This window comes from Myxine glutinosa, unplaced genomic scaffold (assembly GCF_964187855.1).
Source record: "Myxine glutinosa unplaced genomic scaffold, kmMyxGlut1.1 SCAFFOLD_976, whole genome shotgun sequence".
Lineage (NCBI taxonomy): Eukaryota > Metazoa > Chordata > Myxini > Myxiniformes > Myxinidae > Myxine > Myxine glutinosa.
Window position 1 is genome coordinate 76,560 of NW_027617071.1, and position 16,791 is coordinate 93,350.

The 16,791-nt window shown below is 44.4% G+C and overlaps 1 protein-coding gene across 4 annotated transcripts in view; it reads right to left on the reverse strand.

The window, feature by feature from the left end:
- The window catches only part of LOC137415806 (F-actin-monooxygenase mical2-like), an 88,012-nt gene that overhangs the window by 41,015 nt on the left and 30,206 nt on the right, over positions 1-16,791 (reverse strand). For 3 of the 4 annotated variants that reach the window (XM_078769034.1, XM_078769035.1, XM_078769036.1), the window contains one exon: positions 389-477. The exons of the other annotated variant lie outside the window; for it this stretch is intronic. The gene's annotated coding sequence lies outside the window, so the exon portion shown is untranslated. The remainder of the gene's footprint in view (positions 1-388; positions 478-16,791) is intronic. 4 annotated transcript variants of the gene reach the window in all.

Here is a 16,791-nt window from a genome sequence, read left to right on the forward strand (position 1 = left end):
TGGAATGAGGTTGCAGCATAAAGAAAAACAATCAAAATATTTGAGGTCAAATTCAAAATACCTCATCAATAACAAAAGCAGAGTCCATTACTTTATTTATTTTATTTTCCCTACTTGCATACATACAAAGATCACGAAGGGATTTGTACATATTTTCCATCACATACAAATACACAACGTTGCATCATTACATATTTACATAAGCAAGGCCATTAGTAGACAGGGCCCAAACCGATACGAATTGTACATTGGAATTTGGACATGGAAATCGCAACACAAGAGTGGAGGATGAAAGAAACTCAAGAGAGATGCCAACTCGTATACGAGAGAACCAAGCAGAGATAAATCAAGTATAGCCGTGAGCACTTGTTGTGATAAGGAATCTCACCCTAAACCAAGAATGTAGATTGTCCAAGGAATCACATCACTATCTTCAAAAGCGTCCAGAGAGGAGAAAGAATAGAATCCAAGCAGCGGCTGAAAATAGAAAAAGCCGAAGCTAACATGGCACTCAGAGGGCACAAGGAATGCCCAAACGACTCATAGGGTGTAAAACGATGAGTTTTACATGATGTGGTGTGTGTGGGGAGAAGAGGAAATCACAGAAAGGAATGGGGAAGGGAAAGGCACATGCACCTCGTTCAGGAATTACAACTTCAGAACACAGGATTGATTAAAGTCATGGTGATTTTAAGACTTTTGGAGGCTAACCTTTTACAACGAGTTGAAAACAAAGATATGTTGTGTCAAATAATTGATGATGAATCCAAATACAGCTTCAGCAATTATGTTAAAAATGGAACATTTACTCTAAGATCATGAATGGCCAAATGGGCCATTTATTACATACATATGAACAAGGTGTGTGAAGGGCAGGGGGTGAATGTAGAAAATAAAACTTGAGAAAGGGATGATAACGGGTGGGTGAGGGGGGCGGGGGGGTTGGAGGTTCTGGAATGTCAGGAAAGTGGAGCAAGAAGGGTAAAAAGAGGTTTGAAGGAGATGGTAGGAAGGGAACGGAAGGTGGGAAGAGGTAAGAGCCAGGGGAAAAGAACAGAAAGGACATGGATGTGACAGTATGGAAGGGAGAGCTCTACCATAGAGGCTATGTAACAAAAACATGGGCCCAAAGGCAAATAGCAACAACTGCAAATAGAAAATATTCGAAGCACAATCTATGAAAATACAGGTTTAGAAACATGCAGAATAATGAACACTAGCAAGGTACCCGTCCTCCAATGGGTTCCTTAGATGTCCCACCTCAATGAGGAATTATTTTGTAGTGTACATTGGTCGGAACAGGGATTTCAATGTAAAGTGATGATGTGGATCAGGACACGTGGTGCATGTTTACATTATAGACAATGGTGCTCCGCTCAGAAAAACTATTGTTGGTGATTTAAAATATATATAGTCAAAACTTTCACCATTCCTTGCCTTGTAGCCTGGAATTAAAATGTATTAAATCAGGCTTTTTCCACCTTCATTTACATATCGTAAACCACAAATTCCAAGGGAAAAACAAATTCTACAAATCTCAGAAAATAAATTGTAAATCCAAAACTACAATATCTTGGTTGGATAAGTGTCCACCCCCCCTTCCAATAGCAATTGTAAATTAGCAAAGGTGTAAGCAATCACCTTCTTAGCTTATTCCACACACGAATCCTAAAATGGGCCGGAAAATATCATTGGCACCTTTTAGAAGTGGTTAGAAATAATTAGATTTCAAGCAGATGATTCTCCTTTACTTTGGAATTGAACTCACCCGTGGTGAGTTACAGGTGCATCCAATATAAAAATCACTCACTCAACCAGTTTGAATAGAGAAAATGAGTCATTCTGCTGTTTTGTGTCACTGTGTGTACCACAATGAGCATGGAGCAAAGAAAGAAAACCAGAGAATTGTCTGAGTAGGTCAGACACAAGATTGTAGCCAAGCATTGACAATCTCAAGGCTACAAGTCCATCTCCAGAGATCTTGATGTTCATGTGTCCACCGTATGCAATATTATCAGGAAGTTTAAGGCCCATGGCACTGTAGCCAACCTCCCTGGACGTGGCAGCAAGAGAAAATTTGATCGAAGATTGCAGCGAAGGATTGTTCGAATGGTGGAGAAAGCACCTTGATCAACTACCAAACAGATTCAAGCTGACCTTCAGATACAAGGTACAACAGTTTCAACTCACCCCATTCGTCGCCAACTCAATGAAAGGGGGTTCTATGGTCGGAGACCCAGGAGGACTCCACTGATGAGAAAGCCCGACTGGAGTTTTCCAAAACAGACATGAACAAGCCAAAATCCTTCTGGGAGAATGTCGTATGAACAGATGAGACCAAATTAGAGTTTTTTGGTAAAGCACATCATCTCTATGTTGACAGAAAACAAAATGAAGCCTTCAAAGAAAAGAACACCTTCTCTCCAGTCAAACATGGAGGAGGTTCAGTGATGCTTTGGGGTTGCTGTGCTGCCTCTGGTCCTGGGTGGCTGAATGTGTGCATGGAATCATGAAATCAGGAGATTACCAAGGCATTTTGGGGCACAATGCTCAACCCAGGGTCAGAAGGCTGGGTCTCCGTTGAAGGTCATGGGCCTTGCAGCAGGACAATGGCCCCAACACTTCATAAAGCATCCAGGAATGGCTCAAGACAAAACGCTGGACTGTTCTGAAGTGGCCAGCAATGAATCCAGATCTAAATCCCATTGAACACCTGTGGGGAGATCTGAAAACAGCAGTTGGAAAAAGGCACCTTTCAAATCTGGGAGAACTGGAGCACTTTGCACAGGAAGGGTGGGCCAAACTGCCAGTAGAGAGGTGTAGGAAGCTCATTCATGACTATAGGAAACGCTAGACTGCAGTTATTTGTCCAAAGGCTGTGCTACCAAATATTAAGTCTGGAGTGTCAATAATTTTGTCAATACCATTTATTTTTATTTTCTGATTTAAAAGGATACTAGCAGAAGTACCCGGCGTTGTCGGGCGGGGGAGGGGAGGAGAACGGGGGAGGGAGGGGGAGGGGAGGTGAGGGGGAGGGGAGGGGAGGGGAGGGAACAGAGGGGGGAGGGAAGGGGAGGGGAGGGGAGAAGGGGTGGGGAGGGGGGGAAGGGGAGCAGTCAGAAGTGGCAGCTCTTTTACGGAGAATTTATATCTTAAAGGGGAGGGGAGGAGGTAGGGGAGGGGCAGGGGGAGGTGAGGGGAGGATGGAATGGGAGGGGAGAAGGAGGGGAGAAGGAGGGGGGAAGGGTGGGGAGAGGGGGGTAAGGGAGCAGTCAGAAGTGGAAGCTCTTTTACAGAGAATTTATATCTGAAAGGGGAGGGGTGGGAGAGGGTTTGGGAGGGGAGGGGGAGGGGAGGAGGGAGGGGGGAAGGGGAGGGAGGAAGGGAAGGGGAGGGGGGAAGGGGAGAGGGGAAGGGGAGAGGGGAAGGGGAGAGGGGAAGGGGAGAGGGGAGGGGGAGGGGGGAAGGAGGAGGGGAAGGAGGGGGGGAAGGAGGGGGGGAAGGAGAGGGGGAAGGAGGGGGGAAGGAGGAGGGGAAGGAGGGGGGAAGGAGGGGGGAAGGAGGGGGGAAGGAGGGGGGAAGGAGGGGGAAAGGAGGGGGAAAGGAGGGGGGAAGGAGGGGGGAAGGAGGGGGGAAGGAGGGGGATGAGGGGGGAAGGAGGGGGGAAGGAGGGGGAGAAGGGGGAGGAAGGAGGGGGGGAAGGAGGAGGGGAAGGAGGGGGGAAGGAGAGGAGGGAGAGGAGGGAGAGGAGGGAAAGGAGGGAGAGGAGGGAAGGGGAGGGGAGGGGGGAGGCAGGAGAGGAAGGAGAGTGGCTCACGTTTGAGTGAATGTGGCTCACGTTTCTGAGTGAATGTGGCTCACGTTTGAGTTAAGTGTGATGCCGATCAGGAAGAAGAAGCCATACTACCAAATTCGTACACTTCCGGAATTGTTTGATTTATTTGTATTCAAATGTCTGGTAATTATTTTGTATTTATTTAAGCGAATGTGTACTTGTATATAACTGTCATTCATTTTAAAAAGCTTGGGCACTATCGAGCGATTTTTCTTTTTTTTTTACTCCAAAAAAACGAACTTTTTTTATTTATTTATTTATTTTTGGCCTAAAACACTCCCAGGCACTCTCTGATGAACCTCTGAAAGTTTGATGAAGATCCGTTCAGCCATCTCTGAATAAAACGTGGACACACACACAGACAATTCACGTTTATATATTTATACTAGCTGAGGTACCCGGCTTCGCCCGGGTTGAATAAGAATAAGACAAATATATGATGAAAAGAACATGTATATTTCAGAGCAATATCACAGTACATTTCCTACATGACGTTTTGTCAATTTTCAATTTCTCAAAACCTCTTGGTATACAACATTTCTGGTTTTCTTGCTTGGTGCCAAGACATAAAGATTGCTTGGTTTTCCAACCCTCGAGCAGCCCACGGACAGCTGGCCATGGGAAGTACCCGGCATTGCCGGGTGGGGGAAGGGAGGGGAGGAGGAAGCTTGCTTGGCAAGCGATAGCAGGCTTTTTACTTTTATTTTTACCTCAATGAGGGCTATATATATAGTCCGTGCTTGGAGCCTTCAAGTTCAACATAAAGTTTTTTTATGAAAAATAATGCAGATGTATAACAATCCACCAATGCAAGTTCAGAAATGAATGCAGATCCTTTACTTTGCGATACAAACGCAATTCCCGCCATTTCCACTCACGATCAAGGCCTCCACAGTGACCGCGCCTCTTCTTCCTCCTACACCTTCATCTCACTTCTTTCACTCAAAATGCACGAAATTCTGCCGCATGAAATTATGTAGAGGCCTCGTCGGGGGGATATAAGGTAGATAAGGAAGGCGTTGTAACAGAAGAATCAAAATTAAAGTGGAAGAACATAAGGAAATGGGAGCTATTCTGGACCCACAGCCAAACCCGACAAACCATTGCAATACACCCCGAACGTCTAGCGCCGCCACAAACTACACCATGGAATTGCAGCTGGCCTGGTTTTTTTAAACCATTGATATTAAAATAAAACGTAGCCTAAAACCACCGGGATTTTATGCTGATTCCGAATCTGTGTCTAAAACTTTTCTCCGATGTGTAGTTCTTGAGTTATAAGCGGACACACACACACACACACACACACACACACACACACACACACACACACACACACACACACACACACACACACACACACACACACACACACACACACACACACACACACACACACACACACACACCTCCTTTATATATAGAGATATAAATTGGGATTTAAATTAAATTCAAAAATTGATCCAGACGTCTATTCTCTTTCAAACATTCAAACCGACAGAGGTAGTTATTTATCACAGCATCTGTAGAATTTTCACCCTTTTACTCAACTCCGTTTCACTGTTATTTGGTGGAGCAAAAAGTCAACTGAGCTTTATAGATATTTAGATATTAAGTTCTGAATCCAAAACAAAGGTTATGTAATATTAACAGTGAAATAAAGAATTGTGGAGACAAAATACTTTTGTCAATTTCAACTTATTTTTAAAGAAAATTGTGAGTTATTTTAAAAAAGTGCAACGGTGCCAATATTTTTGGCCACGACTGTACTAAACATGTATACAAATAAACTGTGTAGGTTTCAATCTGATATCTTGAAAAACATCCTGAGGTTTGGCAACAATAAAACCACAAAAATATCCCATTTGATTATAATGGGGTTATCGATACCAATTTATCTTTGCCACGTGGTGCTTTGGGGCTTTTCACTATGCTACTGACCAAAATGAGCAGAAGCTGAAATAAAAGACAGATAAAATCAATTAATTAATTTATTGTATTTTGCACCCTCTTAGCTTGGTACTGAAGCGGTTTAGCAATGGTGGCAGGAGGCTTTTCATAATGGCTGGTCACCCTCAGGTGTTATTGCCGAAGGCCTTCTCACAGAAGGTCTTTGGGATCAAAGGGTTATAATGGGGTCGACAGGATCTAAAGGGTCTTAGTTTTTAGGTCAGAATGGGAGAGTTGATAAGTCGGATTACTTTGGATTCATTTATGTCCAGTAAGTATGTGGAGTCTCCTCAGATGTGAGAGCAGCACTCTATACAAGGACGAATCATACCTTTATATCATTGTAGCAACTGTTCAGAGGAGAAGAAACCCTAACAGCACTCCTCATTTCTTCAAGGCAGACTTAGCTATTTGTGTAATGTGCGGATTCCAGGATAAATTTGATGCAACGCTACGGTAATACCTAGAAGGTTTATTGAATCACACTAACGTGACTCGGCGCACTCCACGCGCCTCACCACACGTCGTTTCAGAGGGGTAGACATCTTTGACCATTTCGGTGTCTTTTGGGTCTTCATGATGTTTTGGGTCTTCAGGGCCATTTGGGTCTTCAGGGTCTTCAGGGTCTTTTGGGTCTTCATGGTCTTTAAGGGCATTTTAAGGTGTTTTGGATCTTCAGGATATTTTGGGTCTTCGGTGTCTTTTGGGGTCTTCAAGGGCTTTTGGTTATTCTTGGTCTTTAAGGGTATTTGGGTCTTCGGGGTCTTTTGGGTTTTTGGGTATTCAGGGTGTTTTTGAGCCTCAGGGCCTTGAAGGGTATTTTGGGTCTTCAGGGTCTTTTGGGTCTTCGGGGTCTTTTGGATCTTTGGGGGTCTTGGGGGTATTTTGGGTCTTCAGGGGTCTTGGTAGTCTGAAGGGTCTTGGGGGATTTAAAGGGTCGTCAAAGGTCTGAGGGGACTCAGCAGTATTAACGCAATTAAGAGTGTTAATTAAGAGGGTGGTAATTATATTTGAAGAAGAAGACGTTTTCGTTGCATATAAACATTGCGACAAACATAGCGACATAACCATATACGTTTGCTCTATTATAATAAGATGGTGTAATTATGGAGCTTTCAAAGGAGATTGGAGAGTTGAGAGGAGTTTTAGAGAGAGGGATTGGAAGAAATAGAGTTTTAGAAGCATTAAACTTAACCAGGTACATTTTCCCCACCAGGAAATCTTGTCCAAATCCAAATTTAAAGAGGTGGCTGTGATGAAACGAGATGTAACTCGAGTGAGGGAAGATGGGGCAGATGGGAAAAACATGGAGGAATGTAATGTCAAGTCATCAGCATGCAAGTGCATTTGGTTATTTGAAGAATAAAGAAGGTCATCTATCTATAATTCCAGTAATCTCTGTGTGTATGTTTGTATGTTTGTATGTTTGTATGTCTGTGACCGCTGTTTCTCGACAACCACGGGTCCGATATACTTTAAACTTGCCAGGTATATTGCTGGGGACCCGAGGATGTGCCTTTTCAAGGTTTCATATTAATCGGAGAAGTAGTTACCGAGCTATGTCCAAAAAACGATTCAACCAATCAGAGAGCAGCGAGCTATCACGTGTGCCGAACGTGGCGAACAGACTCTGCCTCGGACGGCACATTTGAGAGCGTATTCATTTATTTCACGTTGGAAAACTATGTTGCCGTTAAACTATGTTTTAAAACTAATTAAAACTAATTTGCGATACATTCGCTTTCCTGCGCGTTTGTGCACGCGATGGCGATTTCTTTACCAAACTCCGCAAGCCGTTCGCTTTGGACCAAACCATTTCATGTAAATAGAGGGGGGGGATTGTCACCGTACTCGCAAGCCGTTCGCTTTGGACCAAACCATTTCATGTAAATAGAGGGGGGGGGGGGGGATTGTCACCGTACTCGCAAGCCGTTCGCTTTGGACCAAACCATTTCATGTAAATAGAGGGGGGGGATTGTCACCGTACTCGCAAGCCGTTCGCTTTGGCTTTGCGAATGGACCAAACCATTTCATGTAAATAGAGGGGGGGGATATAATTTTAGATATATATATAGTACGGGCATGCCCTAGTCTATCTATAATTCCAGTAATCTCTGTGTGTCTGTGTGTGTGTCTGTGTGTTTGTCTGTGACCGCTGTTTCGCGACAACTACCGGTCCGATATACTTGCAACTTGCCAGGTATATTGCTGGGGACCCGAGGATGTGCCTTTTCAACGTTTCATATTAATCGGACAAGTAGTTACCGAGCTATGGCGATTTCTTTACCAAACTCCGCAAGCCGTTCGCTTTGGACCAAACCATTGCATGTGAATAGAGGGGGGGGTTTGTCACCGTACTCGCAAGCCGTTCGCTTTGGACCAAACCATTTCATGTAAATAGAGGGGGGGATTGTCACCGTACTCGCAAGCCGTTTGCTTTGGACCAAACCATTTCATGTAAATAGAGGGGGGGATTGTCACCGTACTCGCAAGCCGTTCGCTTTGGACCAAACCATTGCATGTAAATAGAGGGGGGGGATTGTCACCGTACTCGCAAGCCGTTCGCTTTGGACCAAACCATTTCATGTAAATAGAGGGGGGGATTGTCACCGTACTCGCAAGCCGTTCGCTTTGGACCAAACCATTTCATGTAAATAGAGGGGGGGGATTGTCACCGTACTCGCAAGCCGTTCGCTTTGGACCAAACCATTTCATGTAAATAGAGGGGGGGGATATAATTTTAGATATATATATAGTACGGGCATGCCCTAGTTTATAAAAAGAAGGAAGAGTGTTGGAGACAGGATGGAACGCTGAGGGACACCGCTGTTGATAAGGAAGGAGGGAGATGTTGAACCATCATCAATGACGGAGATGGAGCGGTCTGAGAGAAAGCTCGATATCAGAGAGCAGAGTGAAGGAGGAAAGCTGAAAGAGGGAAGCTTGGGTATCAGACCCCAAAGCCAAACTCTGTTCAAGGCTTTTGAGATATCAAGGCCTACAACAAAGGATTCCCCAAAGTCTCCCAGAGAAGAAAGAAGCCCAGACATTCGTAATGAAAGAAAGGATATCACCAGTAGATCTTCCCTTGTGCAAGCCATATTGATGGTCAGATAGAAGACTGAGATTCAAGATGTTCGAGGAAATTTGAATTGAGAATACATTCAAAGACTTTGGAAATAGTAGAAGTCAGAGCAATAGGAAGGTAGTTGGAAGGGTTCTAATGATCACCCTTCTTTAAATAGGCTGTACCAAGATATGTTTCCAGGAAAGAGGAAAAGTTTGGGTTTTTAAACAAAACGAAACAAATGAGCAAGGACGGGATCAAGTTCTGGAGCACACTCCTTCAGGACACAACGAAGAATGCAGTCTTGTCCATATGCATTGCTTGTGTCTAGAGAGAGGAGTACTTTTTTGACTGCGTGAAAAGAGATTATAGGGAGGCGCATAGGATTGGTAAGGGGTACATCAGAGTGAGATGGAATACAACAACAACAACAACAACAACAGGCATTTTAAGGCCATTTTCCCTGCGAGAGCAGGGGTTAGCCTTGCGGTCCCCATGACAATCTTCTCCATTTTGCCCTATTTTCTGCATCTCCCCTTCTTAACCCCCTTGCCCGCATTTCTTCTTCCACCATCTTTAGCCAAGTCTTTCTCAGTCTTCCCCATCCTCTACTTCCTTCTACATTCATTTCCATCACCCTTCTCAACCAATCACTTTCATCCTTCCTCAACACATGACCAAACCATCTCAACCTGTTCCTCTTCACAGCATCCATCACAGGCTCTATTCCCATCATCTTTTGCAATTCATCATTTGTCTTCCTCTCTCTCAACGATACTCCACACATCCACCGAACCATTCGCATTTCCACCCTTTCCAGCCTTCGTTGCTGCGCTACGTTCATTACCCATGTCTCGCTCCCATAAATCATAACACTTCTCACACATGCAGAATACACGTTTCCCTTCAGCTTCAATGACACCCCTCCTCGTCAGCATGCCACTCAGTTCCCAAAACTTCTCTCATGCACATCTCACTCCAGCAACCGTTGCAGAGTCTGATCCACCTTCTCCATTCAGCATGTCTCCTACGTAGGTGTGAAATGTTTTCACACCTTCCAGCTTCACGGTCTCCAAGATCCAAATCTGCAGCTCCCTCTGTGCACACCTTACACTTGAATGGAGCTGCCACACTGGCTAATGACCCTCTCAGACCACTACATTTTTGATGAACCCACTCGGCGCACATTGCACATTGAATTGAGTTCACTCCGACACCCTTCCTGCACACAGCACACGGCCACCTCCCAGTTCTTTCCACCTCACCACATGCTTTACCACTTGCCATCACCTACGTCTTTCCGATATTCACCTTCAGACCTTTTGTCTCCATACATTCCTTCCACTTGTTCATCTTCTCCTTCAGTACATCCATACTTTCTGCAATCAACACCAGATCATCTGCATACAACAATTCCCACGGTAAACCCTCCTTTACATTCCGAGGCAGCACCTCCATCACAGCTACAAATAGTAGTGGACTTAGTACCGACCCCTGATGCACTCCCACCTGCACGTCAAACTCACCACTGTTCCCGTCCTTCGTCCTTACAGCTGTGCGCGCTCTTTTGTACATTGCCATCACTACTCTGATCAACCATTCCTCCACTCCTAACTTCCTCAATGCCAATGTCACTACTTGGCGTGGAACCCTATTCAATGCTTTCTCCAGATCAACAAACCCAAGAAACAACTTCTTCCTCTTCTCCATGTACTTCTCCTGCAACTGCCTCACAATAAAGAGCGCGTCTGTCGTTCCTCTTCCTGGCATAAATCCAAACTGCATTTCGTTGATCTTCACCTTCTTCCTTATCCTCCTCTCCAGCACCCTTTCCAATACCTTCATTCCATGCTCCAATAACTTTATCGCTCGATACGAGCCACAGTCCAGAGGGTCACCTTTCCCCTTGTATAGAGGGAAGAGGGTACTCAATTCCCAATCCACCGGAATGCGGCCTTCTTTCACCACCAGATTACAGATCTCTGTCATTCTCTTCACACCCCAACTTCCTGCTGCCTTCAACATATCTCCCACAACTCCCGTCGGCCCTTCCGCTTTTCTACTCTTCGTTTCTTTTATCGCTTCCTCAACTTCCTCCTCAGTTATCTTCTCTGCCGGTCCTAAAACTGGGTTACTCTCTATGTTGCCATCGCATTCATTCTCTGCATTCAACAGCATTTCCATATGTCTCTTCCATCTTCCTTTAATTCCATCTGTGTCCACAACAATTTGTCCCACTTCATCCTTCAAGCAACTCACCCCCATCACATCACACCTCTCTTTCGCTATCTGCTTTGCAATCATGAATACCGCTCTCTGACCCTCTTCCGAATCCAAGCGTTCTCCAAACATTTTCCTACATACCTCCTGCGCCTTTGCTACCTCTTTCTTTGCAGCCTTCTTGGCTGCCTTATAACTTTCATGCTCTGCCTTTTCTGCCCCCGTACCCTTCGCCTTCTGCCACTCCTTGAACTTCTTCCTCTTCTCGTCAATCCTCTTTCCAACTTCATCATCCCACCACCATGTTTCCGAGTGCCTCGGTGATCCTTTTGTCCATCCACATGCCTCACCAATGGCTCCCAACAGACTAGCTTTCTTTGACATCCAACCACTTTCAAGCTCGACCACATCATCCTCTGCTATACCCAGCCTCTCTTTTAATGCCTCCCTCACTGTCACCTCTTTCAACCTCCATTCTCGGTTGGTACTTCACCCGCCGAGCTCTCCACGCACTTTTCACCCTTATGTCCCAGACAACCAAGTGGTGCTGTGAAACAGCCTCCTCCCCCGGGATCACCTTTGTGTCCCAGAGGTGCCCCCTATCTCGCCTATGCGCCATCAAGTAGTCAACGGTTGTCGTCGACCCATCTGACGTGTATGTAACAAGATGGAATGTTAGAGTCATAATAAAAGCAAGCAACCCCTCAGCAAATTCTACATTCTAAAACAAGTGTTGGCATCACTTCTTAAATCCATTTATTCATCTGTTGTTTGGAGAACTTTCAAATAAAACATTTATGTATTCTGTGATCAGACACTATGACGAGCATCCATCAAGTTAAAAACAAAACAAAAATAAACGACCTCATCCAAATACGGGACGTCAAGTGTGCATTGTTATTTGAACTAAATGAGAGTAAAAGCAGCCTTTACCAGAACAAAAGCCTTCCTCGTCATATCATACTCATCTTCCACCTGGTTTTCTTTACAAACACCCTCACCCTTCTCATTCCAGTCAATGCAACTATATCTGCCTACTGATGTGACGGGCACAGTGCACGCATTTCTGAAACCACAAAAGGACCTCAAATGTAGACAGTGCTACAAAACCTTTATTGAACATCAAAGCCAAGAGACATGGATGGTAAACTAGTTAAATGTGTAAAAGGGATCATATCTGACGACACTCAAAAATAGTTTTGTTGTTATCACATGACGAACCAGAGCAAATAGTGTTGTGGTTATGAAAAACAAATAAATCCTCCAGTGTTGTGGTTATGGGTTCCAAAGGAATCCTCCCATAGTTAAGCAGTTATTTAACAGTTATATTGTTCTGGGTTATATATCTCTGCTCAGTTATCTCTGCTCTTGTTATATTGTTCACTTAACCTGTCGAAAATCCATGTTGATAGATCTGCATTGGGATTGAGTAGCAACAAACCCCAAATATAATTTTTTATCATTCCAACTTCCTTTTTGCAGAACATCTACCGAATATTTTCGTCAACCATGAACGCATTATACCCACAGCCCCCTATAACCACTTCACGAGGAGATCTGACAAAAGTTCACGCGATAATCACATACACGGAACCAATTATCCTCACGAGTGCCCTGAGGGCTGTTATCAAGTACACTTCACGAGCTCTTCCCGAAAAAGATCAGATCGTGCCAAGAAAGCGGCCTCGCCCATCAATGAGGGGAGAGGCGGAGAAAAGAGTGAGGAAATTTGGAGGGTGATAAAAGATGCTGCATGAAGAACTGAGAGAAAGAGGGAGAGAAGTGCTTATTAAAACCTTTTGACGAAGTGATCATAGACTTTTTTCTTTTCTTTTTTTTCCCAAAACCCCAAAACCGCCTCCCACGGAACGTCAAAACGGAACCCACTCAAGCTCTTCCAAATTTCCAAACACTAGAAATCGGACGTCTCAAATTAATTAACTAATTTGTTAATACATCTCAGTCGCCCGCGACCTCTCTAGCGCAGGCGTCGAACCAGTTCATTTCCGGGCGACCGGGCCGAGTATCGGCCCGGCCGTGGCCGAAGCCGTTGATTCCGCCGTAGCACGCTAACGCGTAGGCTCGCGCGTCCCTGGTCCGCCGGGGCTCCGCGGGTGTCCTACCGTGCCCACGTCGCCATGTCTCACTGAATAAGAGAGTCAGACGTGGTGCCCGGGGACGGAGTTCGCTGTCTAAACATGGTAGCGCTAGGCCAGTGGGACCGCCGGGACCCACGTGCACTGTTCGGGTCTCGATCGATTATCTCAATCGCACAACGCAAGTCTACGTTCATCTTTCTCTGCTCTTGCGTTTCCCTCTTTTGTTTCCTTCCCTTTATCAATCCTTTCACTTTGTCGGTCCGTTCACATTATTTATTTCATTCTCCTTCGCACGTCGTTGTTTATCGTGCGCAGTTAGTCTTTGGCTCATCAGTGAAAGACACATGAAAGCCCGCTTGGAGTTTGCAAAAAAGCACCGAAAGGACTCTCAGACTGTGAGAAACAAGATTCTGTGGTCTGATGAAACCAAGATTGAACCATTTGGCTTCCATCTGGCCACACTGCCATAAAGCCCAGATCAGTGGAGTGTGGCAGTGATGGTTGTCCTTCTGGAAATTTCTCCCATCTCCACACAGGATCTCTGGAGCTCAGCCAGAGTGACCATCGGGTTCTTGGTCACCTCTCTTACCAAGGCCCTTCTCCCCCGATTGCTCAGTTTGGCCGGGTGGCCAGCTCTAGGAAGAGTCCTGGTTGTTCCAAACTTCTTCCATTTATGAATTATGGAGGCCACTGTGCTCTTGGGAACCTTTAATGCAGCAAAGATTTTTTTTGTGGGCTTCCCCAAATCTGTGCGTCGACACAATGCTGTCTCTGAGCTCTGCAGGCAGTTCCCTTCGACCTCCTGGCTTGGTTTTTGCTCCGATATGTATTGTCAGCTGTGAGACCTTATATAGACAGGTGTGTGCCTTTCCAAATCATGTCCAATCAATTGAATTTACCACAGGTGGACTCCAATCAAGGTGTAGAAACATCTCAAAGATGATCAAGAGAAATGGGAGGCACCTGAGCTAAATTTCGAGTGTCATAGCAAAAGATATGAATACTTATGTCAATGTGATATTTCAGTTTTTTCTTTTTAATAAATTTGCAAAACTTTCTAAAATCCTGTTTTCTCTTTGTCATTATGGGGTATCGAGTGTAGATTGATGAGGGAAAAAATGAATTTAAACAATTTCAGCATAAGGCTGCAACATAACAAAATGTAAAAAAAATGAAGGGGTCTGAATACTTTCTGAATGCACTGTAGATAGATTATATATATATATATATATATATACACACAATTTTAACCACAAATTAAAAAAATTCTCCCATATGCTGTTGGGTTTTGACACCCTGTGCACAAATCTGATGAATGAGGAATATTGGACCCAATATTGGTCCACCCTTCACACCCATTGGTCCACCCTTCACACCCCATTGGTCCACCCTTCACACCCGAGCTCCCCTACGATTATTTTGCTCATTCTCTTTTAACATTCCATTTTAAATGTCTGATCATGACGAGTCTATCAAACAGGTCAATGTATATGTGAATTACAAGTACAAGTAATTGGAAACCATTGATTTAATTTAATTATGAAGCACTTTTTTCACTTTGGGGGCATTAGTGCGTTTTATAATTATGCCTTTTCTTGCATGCGCTTTTAAACCTATTTAACCTCGATCGAGAGCAATTGCATTTCCCCTGAAGAAAGATTTAATTTTATGCAAGAGCTGCAACCAAATATATTCTACATTTGACAAATTCTGGATCTACAGTTTGTCAAACAGAAATCATGAAATTGATGCCTTCACAGGTAAAAGCACAAAACAATCCCAAAGGATATGCTGGCTACCAGATATTTATATATGTGCAGGGTGATGCGAGGAGAGGAGAAGTTGTTACAACCTGAATTTGAAATAGATTAAATTGAGATGTTTTGTCACTGATCAACAAATAATACCCCATAATGCCAGTGGATTTTTTTTTTTCGAAACGTTTTTTTTTTGTATACTGAATCGAGGCTCGTGAAAGAGCTAACATTATTTTACTTCACAAACAAATCAACCAGACAAACAAAATATATAAAAAGAGGGAGCGGAAAACAAGATGGGGAGAGAAGGGGAAGCACACAAACACAACATTTGAGAGCAGGGAGATGTGTGGAAGGGAGAGGGTTTGGGGGGAGGAGGCATGGGAAAGGGGGGGGGGGGGGAGGGAGAAGTATAAAACACAAGGACACCAAGGACTTCCAGGACAGAAGTTGGTATTTCTAAAAAGTGGAATTGGGGTGAAATTAGCGGGGGTAGAAAAGATCAAGGTTTTGGATGGGGGAAGATAAGAGATGGTGGTGAACAGCTGTTTTAAAGACCTGGAGGGTGGAGTGGGTTCTTGGTCACCTCTCTTATCAAGGCCCTTCTCCCCCGATTGCTCAGTTTGGCCGGGTGGCCAGCTCTAGGAAGAGTTCTGGTTGTTCCAAACTTCTTCCATTTATGAATTATGGAGGCCACTGTGCTCTTGGGAACCTTTAATGCAGCAGAGCGGCACTCAGTCGAGAGCATACATACCTCCGCCTGGTTGGCCATATCACTCAATGGTGAAGAATCGCTTTAAAAATTCTACGAGCCGGATCCGGATCTTCACCGAAATTGAATGGATTCTTCCTTGTCACACACACAACCCATCCAAGTTTCGTCCAAATCAATCCATAAGTTTTTGAGATATCCTTGTATGTATTGTTTTTGGCCCCATCTCCCAATGGTTAAGAATCACTCAAATATTAAATAATTCTCATATCCGTATCCATATTCAGATCACAAAAATCGAATCAAATCGTCCTTGTCAGACACCCAACCGGTCCACCAAGTTTCGTCCAAATCCATCCACAACTTTTTGAGATATCCTGCTATGTATCGTTTTTGGCCCTATCTCCCAATAATGAAGAATCACTTTAAAATTATACATCCAAATTCAGATCTTCACTAAAATCTAATCGTTTCGTCGGTGTCACTCACATACGCTACATCTCTGCGAAATTTCGTCCGAATCCGTCCACAACTTTTTGAGATATTTTGTTCACAGACAGACAGACAAACGGACAGACAGGGCTGAAAACATAACCTCCATCCACCTTTGGTGGCGGAGGTAATGAAAAGCTGAAATGTCTTGAGCTAATAGGTATTCAACCCCTTTGCTGACATTCCAAATTGAGCTCAGGTGCATCCAATTCCCTTTGATCATCCTTTAGATGTCTCTACAACTTGATTGGAGTCCACCTGTGGCCAATTCCATTAATTGGACATAACTTAGAAAGAAACACACCTTTCTATATAAGGTCCCACAGTTGACAGTGCATGTCAGAGCAGAAACTCTACAATGAAGTCCAAGGAACTGTCCGTTGAACTCCGATATAAAATTGCGAGGAGACATAGATCTGGGGATGGGTATAAAACAATTTCTCGAGTGTTGAAATTTCCCAAGAGCACAGGGAGCGCCATCATTGGGAAATAGAAAGAATATGGAACTACCCAGACCCTTCCTAGAGTTGGCTGTCCATCCAAACTGAGCAATCGGGCAAGAAGGACCTCAGTCAGGGAGGTGACCAAGAACACAATGACCACTCTGACAGAACTTGCAGCGTTCCTTGCCTGAGATGGCAGAACCTGCCGGAAGGAAA